Below are 8,577 nucleotides of genomic sequence, written 5' to 3' on the forward strand. Positions count from 1 at the left end.
TTCTGCCAGAAGCAGTTTGTTTCAGCAGGAGATAAACGTTCGATCCCTTTGAAATCCGAGGCCTTCAAAGTGCTTCGTTCTGGCTGGATCCCGCACTAAAGCATGCAAGCTCTCAAGGAGAGTTGGGGAAATGGATGCCCTCCAGGTGTCGCTGGACTCCAGTTCCCACCATCCCTGACCATTTTGCCGGGCTGACACGTGCTGATGGGAGATGGAGTTCAATGTCACCTGCAGTGCCACAAGGCCCCCTCCTTTGGTCTAAGATGAATGCCTGCTGTTCAAGCAGGTCTGGTAGTCTATTCCAGAATTGTGATCAAGAGCTGCTGTCGCCGAGCAGGAAATGTATTGCTCAAAGGCGTTTTTTCCCTTATTCCTAGGGAAGTGCTACCAGAATCAAGGCTCGCATGGAAAAGATGCTGGAGCTTTCTCCGCTGAAAGGAGCAAGCGATTCAGGGTTTGCTTTAATGGGGAAATGTTTGCTCTCTTGTTAAAAGATGACATTCACGTCAGCAAGGATGCGCACTGGAAAGTGAACTCTCCTCGGAAATGGCATTAGCGCTTTCTTTCTTCCCTTCAAAGCGCTTGGCAGGTGCGCGATCTCAGTCAGAAGTCACTCTATGAGCGCTTTCTTGGCGGTTTTCGTAGGCAGGACAGAGGCTGGGTCTTGGCGCGGACCTTTCCAGGCCGAGCGCCACCAATCGAGAACTTCCTGGCTCGCTGCTTGATCCTTCCATGCATTCAGTTGGACTTCACTTCCAAAATCAGCCTACAGTATTTGGGTTCGTGGGCAAAGAACGAGGGGGGGGGGGAGGATTCAGAAACTCGCCAAGCCTTCATCAAAGTGAACGAGCTTTTGTTCAGAAACAAAGCAACAATAAGTATTTGTTGCCTTTCTGTTATTTTTAAAATATATATATCACAGCAAAGAATAGACTAAGGGATGCCAACTTGACTAAAACATTGGGGGGACGGGACGGCAGGTAAGTCCCACCCTGCCTAATAGATCACAAGACGCGGCGCACGTACACCATTTGAATGGCAATGCCCATCAACGGGGGGGGGGCGACACCTCAAATATTTAAGGGGGGGCTGAAGGGACCTCGGCCCCTAGGAATAATTGGCTCCTACGTATAGACTCCACTGTGCAGTTCTCTTGCGCGAACCCTTTAAATGTGGTTTGAAAAGAACAACTTCACGTGCGCCGACGTTATCAACCATGTATTGGGGATCTTTCCTTTCCTTTAATTGTTGTTATTGTTTAGTCGTTTAGTCGTGTCCGACTCTTCGTGACCCCATGGACCATGGCACGCCAGGCACTCCTGACTTGCACTGCCTCCGATCAATATGTGTAGGACATGTGACCAGCTCCGAGATTTTGATCCTCCTGAAGTGGAATAATTATAAATTGTCTGAAACACTCTGAAGAGCGGATCTCTTCCCCCAACGCGCTCGAAGCAGAGCCACTGGATTGGCAGGCTTGTTGGCGGGGCAATTCAGCGAATGCATCAATGGGCAGGTGCTGCTTCTGCACCTGGAGCTGCAAGGAAAAGGGTGATTCTTCAGAGAGGAATCCCATTTGTCTCCTTCCATTGTTCAGACACGGCAGGGGAAAAGACGGGCAGGCAGGCAGGCAGGCAGGCAAGCAGCGCTCATTACAATTCGCCAGGTGCCATTCCACTGAAAAGAAGGGAGCCCTGCCTTTTTTCCTTACCTGAAAAGCCACGTCAGTGCCAGCTAGCAAACGAACAGAGTCCCCCTCTGGTTTTTCTGAAAGGGGCCCCTCCACCTCATCACTCCCTTGCATATCAGTGAGCACCTGAGGGAACCTATAGCCTGTAGCATGGCCCCGAGAAAGCAAGGCTCTGAAACTCAGGGGTCATCTCCACCTTTATTTCTTTATTTCATAAAATTTATACACCCCTTGATTTCTTAAAAAAAAAAAACTCTTCAAAAAAATTGCCTCAGTTTTCTAAGCAGCTGGGTAGGTTCCAATCCCATAAACCCGTTTTGTTTTTAGACAAAGAAGTGCTTCCTTTTGTCTGGCCTAAACTGAATCCCAGTTAGCTTCTCTGGTGACCCAGAGCTCTCCTCTCCCAAACAGTCACTGTTGCCTTCATGTCCATACTACCCATGTGTCTTTCAGCTGGTTTTAAAGCACCATTCAGGAGCTGGTTTTTATTTAGAAAGCCATAAAATTTATAAATGTGGGCAGATTTCAAGTTTGTTGGAACTCCTTTTTTATAGGATCTACCAACCAGAGCCAAGTGTAAAAGAGCACGTCCCTCTGGACCCATTCTGAACCTGATTTGTCTTTCCCAACAGAAATCAACTCCTGGTTAGCTTTCCTCATTTCAGCAGCCTAATTTAGATGGGGAAAGTTATTCAAAAAATTAATAGCAAGAAACTATTGCAGATCTAGTGCCAATCACTCAGAGATCTACCAGCAGACCCAGGTCAACATTCTGCCCAACCCTGGTCCAGAACCATGAGCGTACCTGGGGGATCCTTACTCTCTTATGAACCAGCCCAGGAGCTAAATTCTTCAATGACTGTCTTCTCCAGATGTCACCATCTGCCTGGCCACCAGGGACATGGCCTATTCTGGTTGTGAAAGTCCAGTGGCTCACAGCGACCCACTTGAGAACTTTATTGTTATCTTTTAGGTGCCAAGTAAAGGCTCTCTTGTTTCTTTGGGTGACCTATTTGGTTGCTGGATTTTACCGCACCAGATGGTTGCATTTTGCCACTTTGTGACCTGTTGCTTTTATAGTTTCTTCTGTACTCTAGTGTGGATGCAGTTATGCAATGTGTGCTTTTATGACATTGATTTTCTGAAAGTGCTATTTACAGCAGGGTACAAGTGTTTTCAAACAAATAAACCTGTATCAGCTTCAATGAAAATTTGGAACATTTGTAGCTGAGGCTGGTCTGGGAATCCAATTCCTTTTGTAGATCCAGTGAAGGTTGGATCCATTTGTATTCATGACACCACTCATATCCTTTTCTTTAAATGCATGTGAAAGTTTAAGAAGAAAAGAAAACACCCTGAATTTTCTCAATCAAGAAAATGGATCTCTGGCAGGTGTGAGAAACAAAGCAATTGCAGCAGGAAATTTCAAGCCAAGCCCCCTTTTTGGGTTGAGGAAGTGCAATCTTTCAGAGTCCCCAGGGATCCTCAGAGGTGTTAATCTCTGTTTTCTTTCCAGCAGCTCCATATAGTGAATCTGAGATCCACATCTACAGTGTAGTGTGACTGTTCCAGGGAGTCTCTTTTGCAAAGTGTAAGAATCCATAATGACTTTCCTGTAAATGGTACCTAGGGACTGATTAATCCTGTTACAGCTTTACATTGCTGTTAGCTCCCAATAAACACTTGTGGGGGGAGGTTTAGCTCTCTTTCAAAAAGCTGGAACATCACAGAGTGGGTGGAAATTACATGCTGATAGGCAAACCGTGAGCTTGTCCTGAACTTTGGAAGAAGAAAGGAAAAGGAAACTATGGGGATTAATATACAGAAACCACTGATTACACTGGATTGTGGAGTAGCTTGGATCTATTAGCATTCATCTCCTAATGTCTTGCAAGGAAGCTTTCTTTTCCCCTAAAGAAAGGCTACCAAAGGCTAGTGGAGCCCATGAATATCTTTACAAATGCCTGACCACAACAGAGCCTCAGCTGCTTTAACATCAAGCTCAATAAACAGATTGTTAAAAGGTTTTTAAAAAGTTTCTTTTTAAAATGGTACTTTTAATTTTAATATTCTTTATTTAAAGAGAAAAGGCAGATAAAATTCTAGCATGATAAAAGGAGAAATGTAACCTCAAAAGAATTGCCTCTGATACCTCCAAAGGTTTGCTCCAAAGACATTGCTGTTGAGCCGTTCCTGTTCCAGTAATTTATATCTGAGAATTTAAGGGGTCATTCCTGAGCTGACATGACCCCTTCAAAATACAGGGACGTGTGGGGTGTTTTGAAATCCCTATAGGGCTGCGCTTCCATTGTCATCACGGACTCCTCGGCTCCCCAGACATTTGCCTGATCAAAGTGAGCAGCTCACACATATCAGTGTTGGCCCACTCAGGATAGAGTTCACCTTTATAACTCCCTCTTTGTTTCTTGTAACTTGGAAACATTTCTCATTTTATGACGGGTGGAACCAAAGGGGAGTGTGACTGGTTGGGTTGCACTGGGCAGGAACCTCAGGGGTGTCGCAGGGGGAGCTGCAACTATGATGTAGAATGCAAGGTGAGAGGCAGGGGGTGCACACGCCCAATTTTGGCATTGCACAGGTTGCCACTGAAATTTGAGACCCCCCCCCAAGGTCTGCCACTGCATCCAATGAAGCTGAATGTTGGAGGATTTAGGACAGGCACCCCCAAACTGCGGCCCTCCAGATGTTTTGGCCTACAACTCCCATGATCTCTAGCTAACAGGACCAGTGGTCGGGGAAGATGGGAATTGTAGTCCAAAACATCTGGAGGGCCGAAGTTTGGGGATGCCTGATTTAGGACATATAAAAGGAAGTACACACAACACATTGTTAGACAATGGAATTTGTTTCCAAGGGAAGCAGTGCTGGTTTTAAAATGGGATTCAACAAATTCATGGAGGTGGAGGCTATCAATGACTACTAGACAAGATAAATAAAAAAAATTCCTTCAGTAGCACCTTAAAGACCAACTAAGTTTATATTTTGGTATGAGCTTTCGTGTGCATGCACACTTCTTCAGATACACATACTAGACAAGATGGCTATGCTCTTCCTCTGCATTGTGCTTCAGATACTAGACAAGATGGCTATGCTCTTCCTCTGCATTGTGCTTCTGAATACCAGCTGCTAGAAACCACAGGTGGGAAGAGTGTTCTTGTGCTCAGGTCCTGCTCCTGGGCTGGGCATCCCACAGGCATCTGATTGGCCATTGTGATAACAGGATGCTGGACTAGATGGGCACTAGCCTGATCCTATGTACTTATGCATGAATGGGCAGCTGCTACCATAGTTTTTTTGCCTGGATGTTCAGTACAGAGGAACACAGGAAATTGCTTCATACAGAATCAGACACAGTGTTCCATCTATCTCAGTATTGTCTACCCTGACTGGCAGCAACCCTCTAGGGTTTCAGGGGTTGAACACGGGACCTTCTGCACACAAGGCAGATGCTCTTCCACTGAGCTCTGGCCCTTCCCCTTCCACATACCTTCCCTGAAAAGAATGTCATAATGTAGTAAATGCATGGTCAAACAACTTACACTGTTACATTGGCCAACACCTTCACTGCATGTTGAGATGTTCTGTTCTGTCCTGAATCTGCATTCAGACCATTTCCATTGCATTCAGGATGTTCCCTCTATCTTCACCCACATTGTAGTTAACCCAGCTCCTCAGGGTTCTGCCCTGAATGGTGGGTTTAGATGCCAAGGGTCCAGAGTGGCGAATAGCATTGGGAAGCCACTGATGGCGCTGGTTGCAGGAGCAGCAGCTGGGGCAACAGCAGCAGTTCCATGGAAATAATTGTAAACAAATATCTGTCATTAATGTAAAACAGCCTCTTGCTCCTCATCCTACCTATGGGACAATAACTAAAATCTGAATGCAAGATTTGTATTTTATGGGAAGGGAGTGTTTGCATCCTGCTTAGGAGGCCAATTTTTCATGGAGTGTAATTTTTTGTTTTCTAAGGCACATACCCAGTTAAGAAGAAGACTATTAGAAAATACCCATTTCTACACTGAGAGAAAGAAATTTGGTGACCATCTAATTAAGAGACAGAATATAGGTGGGGCCAAATCTACATCTACATGCAGCCACTGGGAGAGATCATCAGGGGGTTTGGGCTGGGTGTTCATCTAGTTATCTCTCGCTTGGACTACTGCAATGCGCTCTACGTGGGGCTACCTTTGAGGTTGACCCGGAAACTACAACTAATCTAGAATGCAGCAGCAAGGCCGGTGACTGGGAGTGGCCTCTGAGACCACATAACACTGGTCATGAAAGACCTACATTGGCTCCCAGTACGTTTCTGAGCACAATTCAAAGTCTTGGTGCTGACCTTTAAAGCCCTAAATGGTCTTGGTCCAGTATACTTGAAGGAGCGTCTCCACCCCCATCGTTCTGCCCGGACACTGAGGTCCAGCGCTGAGGGCCTTCTGGTGGTTCCCTCGTTACGTGAAGCCAAGTTACAGGGAACCAGGCAGAGGGCCTTATTGGTAGTGGCGCCCGCCCTGTGGAACGCCCTCCCATCAGATGTCAAACAGAAAAACAACTACCAGATTTTTAGAAGACATCTGAAAGCAGATGGGGAGGCTTTTAATGTTTAATAGATTATTGTATTTTATTTTTCTGTTGGAAGCCGCCCAGAGTGTCTGGGGAAACCCACCAAATAGGCAGGGTATAAATAATAATAATAATAATAATAATAATAATAATAATAATAATAATAATAATTTGTGGTCAGCCTGGAACTGCTGCACCAACAAGGAAGATTTCTGATAATGGAAATCATATGGTAATTGTCACAATAATACAATAATTATTTCTTAATTATTTGAAGAACTCTACAGCTCAGTCTTTTTTCTTTAAAAAAAGTAGATTTCACATTTAATGGGCCATCTTATTTCATGAACATATTTTTGGAAGTTGCAACCATTATGATCAAACCATCATTTTTGCAATTTGCACAGACTGGACACAACGGAACAATATTTAGCCTTGGCTAAGTACCACTGAAAGCAACGGAATTGGACTTAATTGTGATTAGTCAAGACCATTGATTTTAATGGGGCTTAGGTCAAGTTTTAATTTCATAGTTTTGAGAGCCTTATGAGTGCTACATCTCCATGGTTTCTTACTGAGCTACTCTGATACAGTACCCTTGAGTGATCCAAAAGGGGTAGACTGACCATTTCTAGGGGGTGGATTCATGGTTTCAAGTGTGTAATGTCCTTCTCAGGATTTCCAAGGGAAGATCAGCAAAACTTAAAGGGGTGAGTTATTTTACACAAACAAGGCCCATTACCAGCCTTCACCTTTATTCCTTAAATTTACACACCTGCTTTCTACAATGCATTCTTCCAGTCTCTGATTTTTCCCCTCCTTTTTCCTTTCTACAGGAAAGATTGCCTGAGAGGGGAACACTATCATAATCAATTCAATTTATTGTATATAGACAAAGACTGTGAACAACAGAGGGCAAAAATTAAGACATTCATCTAAATCACACAACTTAACTTTAAAATTACACAGCATAACATTTTGAAATTACAATTCATTAACATAGCTGGTGCAAAGCTTCTTAGCTGCCAGAGCAAATTTGGCCACCAGATGTGGAATTCACAGGTATTTATCAGCTAAGAGTTCAGTTATCACTTCCTAGGGGGTTGATCTGAGACTAAGTAGAGAATAGAAGATAAAAAAATTATCTGGGCACCATACAGAGATATACAAAGCTATTGTACTACCAACCTTACTATATGCTTGTGAAACATGGACCACTTATAAACACCATCTCCAACTCCTAGAAAGATTCTATCAACAGTGTCTCCGAAAAGTTTTACACATCACTTGGGAAGCGTTGAAACAATGATCCCTCAACATCAACTTCGTTGGACTGGTCATGTTGTGCGGATGCCTGATGATCGTCTTCCAAAGCAACTACTCTATTCCGAACTTAAAAATGGAAAGCGTAATGCTGGTGGTCAACAAAAGAGGTTTAAAGACTGTCTCAAGGCAAATCTTTAAAAATGTAGTATAAACACTGACAACTGGGAAACACTGGCCTGAGAGCGCTCCAGTTGGAGAACAGCCTTTACCAAAGGTGTCATGGGCTTTGAAGAAACTCGATCTCAGGATGCAAGGGAGAGACGTGCTAAGAGGAAGGCACGCTTGGCAAATCCACACCGTGATCAACTCCCACCTGGAAACCAATGTCCCCACTGTGGAAGGACTTGTGGATCCAGAATTGGCCTCCACAGTCACTTACGTGTGGGAATGTTAGGGATGTGGATTAGGATATATTATTAGATAGATCCTATCCAAGCTTGTGTTAGCAAGCTTCCAATATCAGCAGAGTGACATTCCCCTTTTGTGCGCAGCAAAACATGTGCGTTAGGTTCGCTAGAACCTCTATAACAATATTACACTTTATACTTCAATATCACACTTCCTGGCAAAGGTCCCCTTTGTCCCTCTTAAAAGAAATACACAACACAGTGTTTATAAAATAAGATAGAGTTTACTTAGTTTCATCCTGAGTTACAGCATAATCTCAGAAAGGCAGGCTTACTTAGAAAAGTTACAAGTATATATATACATCTAGAGACAACTTAGTAAAGTAAGACTCCATTTGGTCTCACTCTTGGCTGCAGGCCTAGAGTGAGAACCATCCTAACTAGAGATTCTCTGAAGATGTGTTCCCATCGAAGGAGGAAGTAGCTAAGAGAGCGAGTGATTGCAGGCTAGGGGCTTAAATCCCAGCTAATCTCATCTGCATATCAGGAGGGAACAGGAACTGACCTGTAGTCAGGTGTCCCTCCAGGTGAGTTCCTGTTAGTGGACACTCTAGGAACTGTTGTGACTTG

The sequence above is a fragment of the Zootoca vivipara genome, chromosome 8 (genome assembly GCF_963506605.1).
Source record: "Zootoca vivipara chromosome 8, rZooViv1.1, whole genome shotgun sequence".
NCBI classification, from domain to species: domain Eukaryota; kingdom Metazoa; phylum Chordata; class Lepidosauria; order Squamata; family Lacertidae; genus Zootoca; species Zootoca vivipara.